This window comes from Cervus canadensis, chromosome 7 (genome assembly GCF_019320065.1).
Source record: "Cervus canadensis isolate Bull #8, Minnesota chromosome 7, ASM1932006v1, whole genome shotgun sequence".
Taxonomy (NCBI): Eukaryota; Metazoa; Chordata; class Mammalia; order Artiodactyla; family Cervidae; genus Cervus; species Cervus canadensis.
The window spans coordinates 7,926,611-7,942,957 of NC_057392.1; the positions used below are offsets into that span (position 1 = coordinate 7,926,611).

A 16,347-nucleotide genomic window follows, 5' to 3' on the forward strand; every position below is an offset into this window, starting at 1 on the left:
TGATGCTTAAGCTGAAGCTCCAGTGCTTTGGCACCTGATGTGAAGAGCCGACTCACTGGATCCTGACACTGGGAATGATTGAGAGCAAAAGAAGAGGTCGACAGAGGATGAGATGGTTATATAGCATCACTGACTCAATGGACATGAATTTGAGCAAACTCTAGGTGATAATGAAGGACAGGGAAGCCTGGCTTGATGCAGTTCATTGGGTTGCAAAAAGTTGGATATGTCTTAGAGACTGAACAACAAAAACAAAACTGAAGTTTCACCCTCTTCCAGAAATGTAATCTGAACCAACCAGCCTGGAATTTTCAGATCCAGCACCAATAAAGTAATCTGTCACATTGGCCCTCTCCCTTTCCACCCCTCTTCCTCCATTCAAGAAGTGCCAATCTGCATGATAAAACCTTTGCCATTCCTTTTCTTCCAAAATAAATGCCCTGGCCTAAAAATAATCCTTTCTTTTCTTTTGCTAATAGCTCTCTTTCTGCAACATGGGGCTTCCAGGTGTGCTAGTGGTAGAGAACCTGCCTACCAAAGCAGGAGACTTAACAGCCAGGGTTCGATCCCTGGGTTGGGAAGTACCCCTGGAGTAAGAAATGGGAACCCACTCCAGTATTCTTGCCCGGAGAATCCCATGGACAGAGGAGTCTGGTGGACTACAGTCCATGGGGTCTCAAAGAGTCGGACACCACTGAAGTGACTTAGCACGTAACCCTTTCCCCACCCTTCTTTCTATAAAAACCTTCCATTTTGTACAAATCCTTGGAGGTTCTTCTAGTTGCTAGATGAGGTTCTACCCAAATCATGACGCGCCCAATGAAGCCAATTGTAATTCTTCAAATTTACTTGGTTGAATTTTGTTTTTTAAACATTAGGCAGATAGATTAACAAAACAAAATTAGAGCCCAGAAACTTATATATGCGAAAATTTGTATATAATATATATATATACATATATATTTATAGTTTATTATTGAGATGGTATTCTAAAAATGGATTATTCAGGGAATTCCCTGTAGGTCTAGTGATTACCACTTGGCACTTCTGAAACAGGAGGGAAGGGGACAGGGCACAACCTTAAAAAGAATAACATAGCCTGAGGACTTGACATAAACTGATTAGAACCAAACAAGTCCAAGATGGCAGACAAGTGGACTTCCACTAGACCTTGAGCCTCAGCTTATCCTTATTGTAACACATCAACAAACTAAATGACACACTTGCATGTGTCAAGACAATTCAAAGGCCAATCAAAAAGTTCAAAAAGTAGGCAGTGGTCCAATTCCTGGGCACCTCCCCCAACTAGCTGGAATACTCTCCCCGCTCATTAGCCTGTGAAATTACCCACTCCTATGAAAACTGACAGGCTTCCCAGGTGGCGAAGTGGTAAAGAATCTGCCTGCCAATGCAGGACACACAAGAGATAGGGGTTCGATCCCAGAGTCAGGAAGATCCTCTGGAGAAGGAAATGGGAACCCACTCCAGTATTTTTGCCTAGAGAATCCCATGGACAGATTCTGGGGGGCTACAGTTCATGGGGTTGCCAATAGTCAAACATGACTGAGCATGCCCACACACCTAAAAAAAGACAACCTCAAAAAAAAAAAAAAAGACAACCTCATACCTTGGTGCTGCTCTCACATTCCGACATGGCCCACACTGTGAAGTGTGTTTTTCTATAAATAAATCTACCTATCACTTTGTCTCTCACTGAATTCTTTTGGTGATGAGAAATCAAGAACCTAAGCTTTGGGCTTCCCTGATGGCTCAGTGGTAAAGAATCTCCTGCCAATGCTGGAGACACAGGTTCGAACCCTGGTCTGGGAAGACCCCACATGCTACAGGGCAACTAAGTCCGTGTGCCACAACTACTGAGCCTGTGCTCTAGAGCTGGCGCTCTGTAGCAAGAAAAGTCATAGCAATGATAGGCCCAAGCACCTCAACTAGAGAGTAGCTTTGGCTCGCAGCAGTGAAGCACCAGCACACCCAAAAATAAATAAATAAATAAAATTATTTTTAAAAAGAGAGAGAGAGAACCTGAGCTTTTTTTTTTTCCGCTTTATTTTTTTAATTGAAGGATAACTGCTTCACAGAATTTTGTGGTTTTCTGTCATAGGTACACCGATGTCCCCACCTTCCCAAGCCTCTCTTCCATCTTCCGCCCTATCCCACCCTTCTGGATTGTCACAGAGCCCCTGTTTGAGTTCCCTGAGGCATACAGCAAATTTCCATTGGCTATCTATTTTACATAGGGGACTGGAATGCAAAAGTAGGAGGTCAAGAGAAACCTGGAGTAACAGGAAAATTTGGCCTTGGAATACCAAATGAAGCAGGGCAAAGGCTAATGCTAACAGAGCTTTGCCAAGAGAACACACTGGTCATAGCAAACACCCTCTTCCAATAACATAAGAGATGACTCTACACATGGACATCACCAGATGGTCAATACTGAAATCAGATTGATTATATTCTCTGTAGCTAGAGATGGAGAAGCTCTATACAGTCAGCAAAAATAAGACTGGGAGCTGACTGTGGCTCAGATCATGAACTCCTTATTGCCAAATTCAGACTTAAATTGAAGAAAATAGGGAAAACCACTAGACCATTCAGGTATGACCCAAATCAAATCCCTTATGATTATATAGTTGAAGTGACAAATAGATTCAGAGGATTAGATCTGATAGAGTACCTGAGGAACTATGGACGGAGGTTTGTGACATTGTATAGGAGGCAGTGATCAAGACCACCCCAAGAAACAGAAATGCAAAAAGGAAAAATGGTTGTCTGAGGAGGCTTTACAGATAGGTGAGAAAAGAAGAAAAGCAAAAGGCAAAGGAGAAAAGGAAAGACATATCCATCTGAATGTAGAGTTCCAAAGAACAGCAAGGAGAGATAAGAATGCTTTCCTAAGAGATTAATGAAAAAAAAAAAAAAAATAGAGAAAAATAACAGAATGGGAAAAACTAGAGATCTCTTCAAGAAAATTAGAGATACCAAGGAAACATTTCATGCAAAGATGGGCTAAATAAAGGACAGAAACAGCAAGACCTAACAGAAGCAGAAGATATTAAGAAGAGGTGGCAAGAATACACAGAAGAACTATACAAAAAAGATCTTAATGACCCAGAAAACCACAATGGTGTGATCACTCACATAGAGCCAGACATCCTGGAATGTGAAGTCAAGGGGGTCTTAGGAAACATGACTACAAACAAAGCAAGTGGAGGTGATGGCATTCCAGCTGAGCTACTTCAAGCACTGTGAAAGTGCTGCACTCAATATGCCAGCAAATTTGAAAAACTCAGCAGTGGCCACAGGACTGGAAAAGTTCACTTTTCATTCCAATCCTAAAGAAAGGCAATGCCAAAGAATGTTCAAACTACCGTACAATTGCACTCATCTCACACTCTAGCAAAGTAATGCTCAAAATTTTCCAACCCAGGCTTCAACAGTACATGAATTGAGAATTTCCAGATGTTCAAGCTGAATTTAGAAAAGGCAGAGGAACCAGAGATCAAATTGCCAACATTTGTTGGATCATAGAAAGAGCAAGAGAGTTTCCAAAAAAACATATACTTCTGCTTTATTGACTGTGCCAAAGCCTTTGACTGTGTGGATCATGACAAACTGTGGAAAATTCTGAAAGAGATGGGAATACCAGACCACCTTACCTACCTCCTGAGAAGTCTGTATGCAGGTCAAGAAGCAGTTAGAACTCGACATGGAACAACGGACTGGTTTCAAAATGGTAAAGGAGTATGTCAAGGCTGTTATTGTCACCCCATTCATTTAACTTATATGCAGAGTACACCATGCAAAATGCTGGGCTGGATGATGTACAAACTGGAATCAAGATTGCCAGGAGAAATATCAATAACCTCTTTTATGCAGATGATACCACCCTTATGGCAGAAAGCAAAGAAGACCTAAAGAGCCTCTTGATGAAAGTGAAATAGGAGAGTGAAAAAGCTGGCTTAAAACTCAGCATTCAAAAAACAAAGATCATGGCATCCAGCCCCATCACTTCATGGCAAATAGATGGGGGAAAAGTAAAAACAGTGACAGACTTTATTTTCTTGGGCTCCAAAATCACTGCAGATGGTGACTGCAGCCATGAAATTAAAAGATGCTTGCTCCTTGGAAGAAAAGCTATTAAAAAGCAGAGACATTACTTTGATGACGAAGGTCAGTCTAGTCAAAGCTATGGTTTTTCCAGTAGTCATATATTGATGCAAGAGTTGGAGCATAAAGAAAGCTGAGCACCAAAGAATTTATGTTTTTGAACTGTGGTGTTGGAGAAGACTGTTCAGAGTCCCTTGGATTGCAAGAAGATCAAACCAGTCAATCTGAAAGGAAATCAGTCCAGAATGTAGATTGGAAAGACTGATGCTGAAGCTGAAGCTCCAATACTTTGGTCACCTGATGGGAAGAACTGACTCATTGGAAAGGACCCTGAGGCAAGGAAAGATTGAAGGCCGGAGGAGAAGGGAACCATAGAGGATGAGATGGTTAGATGGCGTCACTGACTCGATGGACGTGAGTTTGAGCAAGCTCTGGGAGTTGGTGATGGACTGGGAGGCCTGGCATGCTGCAGTCCATGGGGTCACAAAGAGTCTGACATGACTGAGGGACTGAACTAACTGACCCCCTTCCTATCTCAGCACTAGAAGAGAATATGGTAGGATTTTTGTATTTTGCTGTAGACAAGCCTCACTCAGTATGGTGAAACAAATGCAAAAATAAATAGATAAAAGCAAAACACTGTAAAAGAAAATGATAACAAATTCCAGAGGAGCCTGGCAGGCTATAGTCCATAGGGTCGCAAGGAACCCAACATGATTGAGGGCAGGAGGAACAGGGGGTGAAAGAGAATTAGATGGTTGGATGGCATTACTGACTCAATGGACATGAGTTTGAGCAAACTCCAAGAGATAGTGAAAGACAGGGAGGTCTGGCATGCTGCAGTCCATGGGGTGGCAAAGAGTTGGACACAACTTAGCACCTAAAAAAAAACAATACAAAATGGTACATCTATTGAGAGGAACTGGCAATGTCTATCAAAACAAGAAGAACATCTGCCCTTTGATCCAGAAATTCTGCTTTTAAATATTTATCCAGCAACCTTGCATGAAAAAAAATGTAATGCAGCCAAAGTTATTCTTTGCAGCCTTGTTTCTAATAGCAAAAGGGCAGGAACACCAAAATATTCATAATAAATTGATTTGTTAAATTATGAGTTATCTTTAAAATGAAATGCTATGTACCTGTTAGAAGGAATGAAGGAGCTGACTCCAAGTAGTAGTATGGAATAATTTCTAAAATATGTCATTAAGGGGAAAAAAATGTATTTAATCTGCTAACACTTGTGCTTTTCTTTTTAAAAAGAATAACATATATGCTTGGAAAATGCACAGACTATTTCTGGAAGGATGTATATAAAGATAGTAACAGTGACTGCCTTTGTGGATCAGAACTGAGGTGCTAGAGGGAAAGGGATAGAAGAGATTTTGTTTTCACTGTATATTCTTTTTTTTGTTTGATTGTTTTTGTCTTTTTCTTTTTCAATTTTTTTTTCTTTTTCTGTTTTCCTTTTTCTAAAATTTTTTTTCATTTTTTTCCTTTTTGAAAAAAATTTTTTTTACTATATTCTTTTATACTCTTTTGGTTTTTATATTGTACATGTTATCTTATTTTAAAAATAGATTATAATTGAAAGTATGGGATGGAATTTTTATATATGTGCTTGTGCAAGTATAGAAAATAGTTAGCCATTCTCATCATCCGGTAACAAATGGTGGATGAGGGGATTTGAGCTGAGGCTTTACTTTTTACTGTGATACTCTGCCATATTGTTTCAATGTGCTACATTAAGCATATACAGTTTTCCTAATTAAAAAAATTAATAATAGTTTCTTCACAGAAAAATGTTGGTACAAAGCTGAAAAGACTATTTGCAGAATTCAAAGTACTTTGTCAGGGGTGTTCCACCTTGGTAGGGAATTTCAGACCAGATGGGTCTTTAGACAGCTTTCAACATAAACATTCCTTAGATTGATGATCTGTAACTCTTGGTAGACTGGCCTTAATTTCTCACCTGGATTATAAACTCCTTAAGGCCAGAGAGTCTCAGTTTTGCTTTAAAACAAACAAACAAAAATTTCCCTCATCTCTTAATACAAAGTTACATAAACTTACCAAATAGTCTCACTTGAATGCTGGGATGTCTGTTTTTTCACAGCTGACAAAGTGCAGATTCAGTGCCCAGAGCTGTTAAGGTCACATATTGTTTTTCTAACCTTTGCTATCACAAAGAGAAGTATAATACAATTTTCCTGGTAAAGAAGGCTTAGTCAGCACATCTTGCTTTGGGTTTGGTAAAACAAGAATTTATTTGCTCAAAGTCAGTGGACCAAGAAGGGTTGGCCAGTGCACTGCCATGATCTCAATTTACATAACATCAACAACAGGACTGTAGGTCTGGGCCTGGGGCTTTTCCCTGGGCACCCATTTGGGTCTCTAAATATCACTGATTCCTCTGGTAACAAAGTAAAAAGTTGTAACTTTTTTGGGGGCTGTTCCAGGTGGCACTCAGGATCTTAGTTCCCAGTTATTACTGTTGGTCAGTCACTAAGTCGTGTCCAACTCTTTGTCACCCCATGGACTGCAGCATGCCAGGCTTCCCTGTCCTCCACTATCTCCCAAAGTTTGTTCAAACTCATGTCCCTTGAGTCAGTGATGCTATCTAACCTCTGCTGCCCCCTTCTCGTTTTGCCTTCAATCTTTCCCAGCATCAAGCTCTTTTCCAATGAGTTAGTTCTTCACATCAGGTGGCCAAAGTATTGGAGCTTCAGCTTCAGCATTAGTCCTTCTAATGAATATTCAAGGTTGATTTCCTTTAGTATTGACTGGTTTGATCTCCTTGCTGTCCAAGAGACTCTCAAGAATCTTCTCTAGCACCACAATTTGAAGGCATCAGTTCTTCAGCACTCAGCCTTTTTTATGGTCCAACTCTCACATCGGTAGTTCCCAGACTAAGGATCAAACCCACACCAACTGCAGTGGAAGTGCAGAATTAACCACTGGACTGCCAGGAAATTCCCACAGAACTTACACTTAATGTGTACGGAATGAATGACTGCAGTAGTGTACAAATACATGCTCAAATGAATAGAGGGGTAAATAAGTACATAAATACATGCATTAATTAATGACACACTTTCTCATGGGGGCAGACAGACATACTATGTATGGGTCATGGATACCGATAGACTGAGAAAGTAGAGATAGGATGTATTGAGTGACAGGCATTCGGAGCAGTTCTAATGATGGTTCACAACCTGCAACTATTTGACCAGAATGGAGTGTGTCTGCATTACAGCAAGTGGCCTGCAAGAAACAAGTGGGGATCCCCAAGGAGGCAGCATATAAGCTGACGTGTGGGATGCTCTTCTCTACCCACTCTTTTGTTTGCAAGATGTCCCTGCCAGACATGAAGGACAGCTTTCTGGACTTCCAAACTAGTTGTTACAAGTTCCACTACTATGAGACACTCACTGGGATCAAGGGTTGTCATGAATACTGATTGGGTGTGGGGCCCAGCTGAGATGTGCCTTGCCACACCCGCAGTGTGCTGTAGGTTCAGCTGGTGGTAAAGAATCCCCTGCGCCCTCTGGGCCAAACTGTGCCAAGTGAGCACTTCCTCTTGGCCTGGTCTCCCACGTCCATCTACTCTCTGCCCTTCTCTGCCTGGTTGGGTGAAGGCAGCACTCGACATCACCCTTCAGAAGAATTCCTGTCCATTCCCAGCCCTCTCTAAGCTGTTTCACTTGAGGGTCCCCTACTGAAAGCCCTGCCCCGCCTCAGACCCCTCTAGCCCTCCAGGAAAACAGCCTTAAGCCCTCCCTAGTACCCTCCGGCACAGAAAGGAAGCCTACTGGGGTTCCTACACCTGCAAACCAGGCCCTCTCTCCAGGTTTATCCCCTACCTGATGCTGCGCGAAACACCAAATAAATTTTCCATCACCCTAAAAAAAAAAAAAAAAGCAGAGATAGAAACAATGAGCACAATGAGCCCTAAACTGGGGCGCTTCCTGTTAGGACCAAAAATGGCCCCACCTCCTGGTCAGTGCCCAAGACTGTCCCCACATTGCACAGGGTCACAGCCTTAAGTGGGTGCTTACCATGTATGGGTCCCTACAAAGGAAACTTTTATCCTTCCTGAGGGCCAAGGTTCAGCTACTACTTCAAAAAATACCTACCTAAGCCTCCTGATTCCCAAAGAGAGAAAATTGATGCTGAAAGCTCAGCTTCTCTGTACACCAGTCCCAAATCAAATCTCAGAGACAGAGTTTGGGGGGTAGTAGAAAAGCGTAGCTTTGTTGCTTTGCCAGGCAAAAGTGGAGATAGCAGCCTAACGCCTCAAAACCATGTGTCTTAACTTGGGGAAGATAGTGAGAGGTTTTATAGTAAAAGAGGGGGTGATCGGCTTGTAGATATTCTTCTGATGGATTCGTGGTGAGGTAAGTAGGAGTCAACATTGTCAGTCTTGAGGTTTAACTGACCTGGGGTCTACCTGCTTGTGGGCAGCATACCATAACTTTTCCCATCTGGAGGGGGTTTCAGTATCCACAAAATAGCTCAAAGATGTTGTTGTGGGTTTCCGTTGATGGGGAAATGGCACCTCTCTCAAGGCAGCTCGTGACTTTCTTTCTCCCTGGTCTCACATCCCCTCCAGTCCCTAACTGACAACTGCTTGAATCTGCCCATTGAAACTCAGGGAAGGTCCTGGAGGCTGAATGAAGGTTGTTTCCTATAGTCAAAAAAAATGGGTGACAGGAAAAGGCTTTGTGCTCAGGAGCCCCACAGGGCCCTGCAAGGTATGAAATATATTTGCATAACAGTGCAAACAAGTAAAACCGTTGCATTAAACTGTTGCTTCATTTGTTCAACCAATATTAACTGTGAAACTCTTAGGAATTCCAGGGAAACAAAAATAAATTACACATTCTTTGCCATCTAAGAACTCTACATTTCATTTCTGGACAGTTTCCCAATTTTAGCATAAAATGAAGTATTTTAGACCTGTAGTAATCTTTTTATTTTATCTTCACATATTTCCCTTTACCAGAGGTATGTAAATTTGGGGATGTTAAGGAATTATTTCAGGGCTTCCCTGGATACTCAGACAGGAAAGAACTTGCCTGCAGTGCAGGAGACCAGCATTCAGTTCCTGGATTGGAAAAATCCCCTGGAAAAGGGAATGGCTACCCACTTCAGTATTTTTGCTGGAAAATCCCATGGACAGAGGAGCCTGGCGGGCTACAGTCCATGGGGTCACAAAGAGTAGGACACAACTGAGGGACTAAAACTTTCTTTAAGGAATTATTTAATTCCAAGGTCTGAACTGACAATAAATTGCCTAATTCTACAGAAAAAAAAAATGGTTTTCTCCGTATTTGAATCTTTATGATTTAATATTCTATCCCCAATTTTTTTTTCTCCACAGCAGGAAACATGTATATGTCCAAGTGTCATCATATCCAAAAAAATTTTTTAATCTGTTTCATTCTCTCCCTCTCTTTATCTTCCTCTCATACAAATGTATACTCTCACACACATACACACCATACCAACTGCAAATGGCAATTACAACCCAAAAGCTTACAAAGTCCAAAATGTGGTCAAGATAAATAATGATATAAAATGCTACTTTGGGCTTCCCTGGTGGTCCAGTGTTAAGAATCCCCCTTGCAATGCAAGGGACACTGGTTTGATCCCTGGTCTGGGAGATCCCACATGCCATGGAGCAACTAAGCCTGTGTGCCACAGCTACTGAGTCCAGGAGCTGCAACTACTGAAGTCCCTGTGGCTAGAGCCCAAGCTCCACAGTAAGAGAAGCCACCACAACGAGATGCTTGTGTACCACAAGGAAGAGTAGCCTCCACTCACGGCAACCAGAGAGAGCCCAAGTACAACAGCAAAGACCCACTATAGCCAAAAAATAAAAAATAAAATCTTTTAAAAAAAAGAAAGAAAAGTTAAAATGGAAAAAAAAAAAAGCCCCTTTGACAAAAGGTGAATCACCTATTAAATTGGCAAAGTTTTCTTTTTTAATAAGAATGCTCAGTGTTACTGTTGTCCAAGCTGCTCATTTGGCAAATTCATACTGGTGGCAGTATAAATTGGGAAAACACTTGGAAGAGTACTGGGCCATCCATCTTGAAAGCCTTAACAAAAAAAAAAAAAAGAAAGCCTTAACAATATTCCCGTCCTGTGTCCTTGTGATCTCACTTCTCACAACAAGGAGGTGATACAAAAGAAATTATCCTTTTCTTAGAATATAATCCCAAAACATTTTAAAAAAGATTTAAAAATAGCAAACCCCGCCCCTTCTCTCCATCCTGTAGGCTTTAATCTCTTTTCTTACTTTTCTCCATATTGCATATTATATATTCATGTGTTTGTGTTTCCTCCCCACTGCTCACAAAGAATCAAAGCAAATGGTGTCCTTAATGCCCTTGAATAATCCCTCACACATAGTAGGTACTCATATATATCCATTTAGCTAATAAATTATTTATAATAGTGAAAATTAAAACAAATGCAAAAACTAGAGTAATAATGATTAAGTACATTTTGGCCATCCTTTGATTGGTTATTTTACAGTTATTACAAATATAATTATAAAAACTATATCCTTCCTATCCTCTCAACCTCTTCAGAGCAGTTCCTCAGAGCTGTCTGAAACACTGTCTCCCAGGCTATAGTCCTCGTTTTGCCCCAAATAAAACTTGACTCACTGCACTAAAAAAAAAAAAAAAAAAAATTGTAAAATTTGGAAAATAGATAAAATTTTTTTTCTTTTTAAAAGTTTTTTTACTGGAGTATAGTTGATTTACAATGTTGTGTTAGTTTCAGGGGTACAGCAAAGTGAATCTGTTATACATATATCTACGCTTTTTTAGATTGTTTTCCCATATAGGCCTTTATAGAGTATTGAGTAGAGTCCCCTGTGCTATACAGTAGGTCCTTATCAGTTATCTATTTTATATATAGTAATGTATATATGTCAGTCCCAGTCTTCCAATTTATCCCTGCCTCCTTACACCCTGGTAACCATAAGTTTGTTTTCCACATCTGTAACTCTTGAAAATAGATACACTGTTAAGGAGGAAATGAAAATGCATAATATTATGTAGGTGTGGTAGATTGTTATAGTAATGATCCCAATGAGCCATGCCTGCCTCTATCTGGATTTTCATTAAATCCCCTCTCACATTGACTCTGGATTTTCCCATATGACTTGTTTTGGATGATGGGACATCAGCAAAGATGATCCAACGGCTGCTTAAAAACTATTTGTACACTGGGTCTTGACCTCTCTCTCTTGTTGCTTCTGGAACCCTGCTACCTAGGTAGCATGTTGGAAATAAACTACCTAGCCCATAGCCAGTGCCAGACACTGAATGTCTTATTCATAAAATAAGGTCATATAGCATATAGCATCCAGCTCCAGTTGGGCCACCAGAAGACTGCAGTGGCATGAATGATCCTAGTTGATAATACCAGAAGAAATGCCCAGTTGAGCTCTGCTCAAACTGATGACTGACAGTATTGTGAGCCAGTGAAAGGGTTGTAGTATTAAGCACTAAGTTTTGAGGTAGTGTGATCGAATACCTGCTTTGTTGAAATAGGTATGCATATGTAGGGCAAAAGTATCAGTACTGTTTACACAGGAAGAACTCTTGGCAATCCTGTGATGAAAGAAACTCAGGTGAGGAGAACTCGACTAGGTGTGACTGACCAGGCAAGACTCTGCCAGTACAAGGATCACCATATTCTAGGGAAAAAAACAGCCACAGAAACAAGCACACAGAGGAGTACAAAGGTTCTGTTCAGAGCGGTGGAAGAGTTTTGGAGGGACCTTTGGTGGTCCAGTGGTTAAGTATCCACCTTGCGTTGCAGGGGACATGGATGTAAGATCCCACATGCCCTGTTGCAACCAAGTCCTTGGCTGCAACTACTGAACCCTTGAATTTTGGAGCCTGCACACCACAACTAGAGAGTTCACAATTAAAGAGTCTGTGTGTCACAGTGAAATATCTCTCATGCTGCAACTACCACCAAACACAGCCAAATTAAAAAAAAGGTTTTGGAATTAGTTAGTAGTGATAGTTGTACAGCATTGTGAATGTAATTAATTACTGTATAATTAAAACATGGTTAGTTAAAATGGCACATTTAGAGGAGTTCCCTGGTGGTCCAGTGATTAGGATTCCATGATCCCACTGCAGGGGGTACTGGTTCAATCCCTGGTCAGTGAGCTAAGATCCCACAAGACCCAGGGTTTGGTCAGAAAACCCCACAAAATAGCAAAATTAAAAAGAGTGAAGTGAAAGTCACTCAGTTGTGTCCAGCTGTTTGTAACCCCATGGAATTCTCCAAACCAGAATGCTGGAGTGGGTAGTCTTTCCCTTCTCCAGGGGATCATCCCAACTGTAACAGGAGGGAAAGGGGCAAGGCACAACTTTTGAAAGAATGACATAGCCCAAGGACACAACATAAACTGATTAGAATCAAATGGTACTAAGATGGCAGACAAGACTAGACCTTGATCCTCAATCAGCAAGTGAAATGACACACCCAGAGGTGCCATGACAGTTTCAAGGCACTGCTAAAAGACCAAGGAGTGGGCAGTGGCCCAAATCCTGGAAATATCTGCCCCTTCCCAAAAATAGATGGAATAATCCTCCCACTGATTAGCATATGAAATTACCCAGCCTGTAAAAACTAACCACACCAAATTTCGGGGTCGCACTCGCCCTCTGCAACAGCCCAGACTCTGTGGAGTGTGCTTCTCTCTGATTCTGAATAAATCCATTTACCTATCACTTTGATTTACCTATCACTCTCACTGAATTCTTTCTGCAATGAAACATCAAGAACCTGAGCTTCACTAGGTCCTGAAACCAAATACCAAGGGTTTTGACTGGGTTTGAGTCCCAGCCACATGGGTTCAAGTCCCAAGCAGGGTTTTGGCTGGGTTCGAGTCCCAGCACATAGGTTCAAGTCCCAGTCTGTGGTAAATGGCTTCACAACCCAGGGATTGAACCCAGGTCTCCCACATTGCAGGCAGATTCCTTACCAGCTGAACTACCAGGGAAGCCCAAGAATACTGGAGTGGGTAGCCTATTCCTTCTCCCTGGGATCTTCCCGACCCAGGAGTCAAACCGGGTCTCCTGCATTGCAGATGGATTCTTTACCAGCTGAGTTACCAGGGAAGCTCCTAAAAAAAAAAAAAAAAAATCCCCACAAAACCATATAAGCAAAGTCACCTATCTCAAACTTCCTCCAAAGATGGCAATCTTTCCCTTACATGCAATATAATCGTCGGTTCCTTAGCCTCTGTGAACCGCTCTCACAGGCTGAGTGCTGAGCTCGCAGGCTGAGTGATGCAACCGGTCCTGCCATCCTTTCAACAATCCTGAATGCCATGATGGGGTGGTGGAACTTACCTTCTTCAAAGGAACCACACGCCAGTTGGCCAGATCCCCACACCATTCCTCAGTCTCCCCTGTGAGGCACCCAAGCACTCTGTGTACTTACAGCCACGCCCGAGACCGAGAATATTCTTTAGTTTCCAGGTTTCCTTGCCTCCCGCAGCGAGGTGTGACAGTCACAGCCATCAGCTGGGACTCACCCCTTTGCCCTCTGTGCTCTGCCAACCTTGGCTTTAGATAGCTTTATGAAACTAATGGGCAGCATGTCTGGCAGAAACCTCCTGTAGAGGAAAGAAGGTAGATTACCTGGGCACTTCACTCTCATTCTCTCAGAGAAGGAGCTCTTCTGCAGGGGCCAGGGACCCCCTAGTTTCCTGCATAGGGCCAGGGTTTGGGTGGTGAGAGAGCCCTCTCATAGGAAACGTGTTTGCCCAGTGCCTTCCAGTGGCTTTTACCCTGAAGTTGGATCTGTTGGCACTGACTCATCCTTCCCTTGAGGCACCGATACTCAGTATTAGGCCAAGGCAGCCGCCAAGAAATCCTGGCGGGGCTTGGAGCTTTCTGTCTTCCTCTGGGGATCCTGCCCCGGCCCAGACCTGCCTGCCAATCTCAGCTTTCCTCAGTGCCTGAGCAGTTCAGCTCTGGGCTTTTGACTTTTTTGCTTCTGGACACGAGTGAATATCTGTTACTAATTTCCCCACTCCTCGTCTTTGTGTGCTGTCTTCAGCCCTTCTTTCTGGGAGCTGCTTCACCTCTGCTCCAGGGTCTTGGTAATTCCCCTTCTAATTCAACTAGATGACCTGATTCTTTCCCACTTCCTCTTTCCTTCCATTGTTATGCAGGCGCGGACAGCTGGATTAGGTAGCAGGGTGACTCCACAGCTCTCTTCCGGGTTCTGCCTCTGCCCTTGAGGTCTCACTTCCAACAAGCCCCACACCCCCTCCACACTATCTTCCCACCTGCAAAATGTGGAACAAAGGAGCTGGGAGTGTGGGAGAAATGAACAAGGGCGCTTTGGCTGAGGCAGGGGATAGGAGGAAAAAGTTGCCCTCTTAGGACCCCTGGCTGGGTATGAAAATGAAACTGGCAAAGACAGGTTAACAGGAAAACTGCATACAACTTTTTTTTTTTTTTTTGCATACAACTTTTAATACATTTTTATTTAGCTCTTCACAAGTGAATGAAGACATGATCAGAGCAGGAAGCTTTTTCATCTCTTAGGCAAATAATGAATGTGTGAAGAATTGACAAGACAGAGGGTTTGGGCTAGGAGTAGTAAATGGCCAAGAAGTAACTAGGAAGATAACGGTTAGCTTAAACACAGTTTGTTTATATAGCCTCTGCCCCAAATTCACTGTTCCTGGCAACAAGAAAGTTCTCCTTCCTCCTGGTTTTGGGAGGGTACTTTCACAAGGGAGTTTTATGACCTGTTTCAGGGAAGAAGGGTAGGGAGGTCAGAATGACCATCCTGCTTCTGCCACTTTTTAGTATTATTTTATTTTTAAAAATTTTATTGTCTTTTAAAATTATTATTTTATTTTTAAACTTTTGGCTGCACCAAGAAGTATGAGGGCTCTCAGTTCTCTAACCAGGGATCAAACCTGAGCCCCCTGCAGTGGAAACACAGAGTCTTAACCACTGGACGGTCAGAGAAGTCCCTCTGCTGCTTTTTAAAATTCCTTCTGATTAAGGTATTTAATAGGCCAAGGTGTCATATTTTGGGGTAGCATGTCTTGAACCTCATTGGCATCTCCTTACCATTTCCTCAGATGAACGGAAGATTCTGACATTACAAAGTAACACACCCCAAGAGATTATATATAGGAAGAAAGCAGTAGTGTTGGGAAGAAAAAGTAATTCAGTTCAGGAAAATGAATTGGAAGACAATTTATATAAAACATCCATCTTGGACTATGTTCTTAAGTGATTATCCTTCTGGGGGACACACACCCTTTTGAAAATCTGATGAATGATTCAGAATCCTATCCTTAGGAAAATACATATAAACACGGAAACCAAACCTTAGGGGCTCATTGCCTTCTGGAATCCTGGAGGTACAGGATAAGTGGGTAATCAGGCCTTTCCTTCTTTGTAAATCCCATCCAGAGTTCAGTGTAGTTTGGAGAAAGCATTCATTTGTTCATTCATTCAACAAGTAACTCTTTGAGAAACTTCCAAGTGTCAGGCCCCATGCTGGGCCACATTGTGAGGCAGAAAGAGGTGAATCGGACACAGGGCCTGCTCCTGGGACGTTCACGGTCTGGCGGGGGAGACCTACAGAGAGCAGACAATGAGGGTACAGTGATGGAAGAGGCAGCCCAGTGAACGGTGGGAGCAGGGAGGGAGGGGGCAGAACTGCTTCCCACACTTCCCCCTTTCCACAGCAGTCAGTTCCTACACCTCTGACTACAAAGCGAAGCGGTTTTAGAAAGCCCAAGTGTAGCCTGAGGGGCTAACTGAGCTCTTACCCCCACCCCCACCCCTCACCCCAGCCAGCATTCACACCTCCACCGCAATGGACTCCTTTCCCTCTCTCCTCAGACCCCCTGGGTGCTGTCCATTCACAGCCACCCAACCCCCACCTACCCCATCTGGGGATGTTCTCAGCTCCCCAGACCGGTTTTTAAGTAGCCAACCGCCCCCCCCCAACCCCCGCCGCCCCGTTGCACTTCCTCCTTTCTTTGCTTAAAGCTTATTCAGTTTACTAGTTGAGCTGCAGGGAAACGAGGAATAACAAAAATAACCAACTTTAAGGAAGTGACAGATTTGTAAGAAACCTGGGGAGTCCTGGTATGAGCTGGTCTTTATTCATATGACTGAGGGCTGGGCAGGGCTGGGCTGGACC

At 42.6% G+C, this 16,347-nt stretch overlaps 1 long non-coding RNA gene across 1 annotated transcript in view; it reads right to left on the reverse strand.

The window, feature by feature from the left end:
• LOC122445278 overlaps positions 1-13,595 on the reverse strand; it is a 33,424-nt gene extending 19,829 nt beyond the window's left edge. Inside the window, exons 1-2 of the long non-coding RNA XR_006270500.1 lie at positions 13,518-13,595; positions 7,989-8,027 (exon numbers count right to left, since the gene is read on the reverse strand). This is a non-coding gene — a long non-coding RNA (uncharacterized LOC122445278). The remainder of the gene's footprint in view (positions 1-7,988; positions 8,028-13,517) is intronic.
• Positions 13,596-16,347: the final 2,752 nt, after the last annotated feature.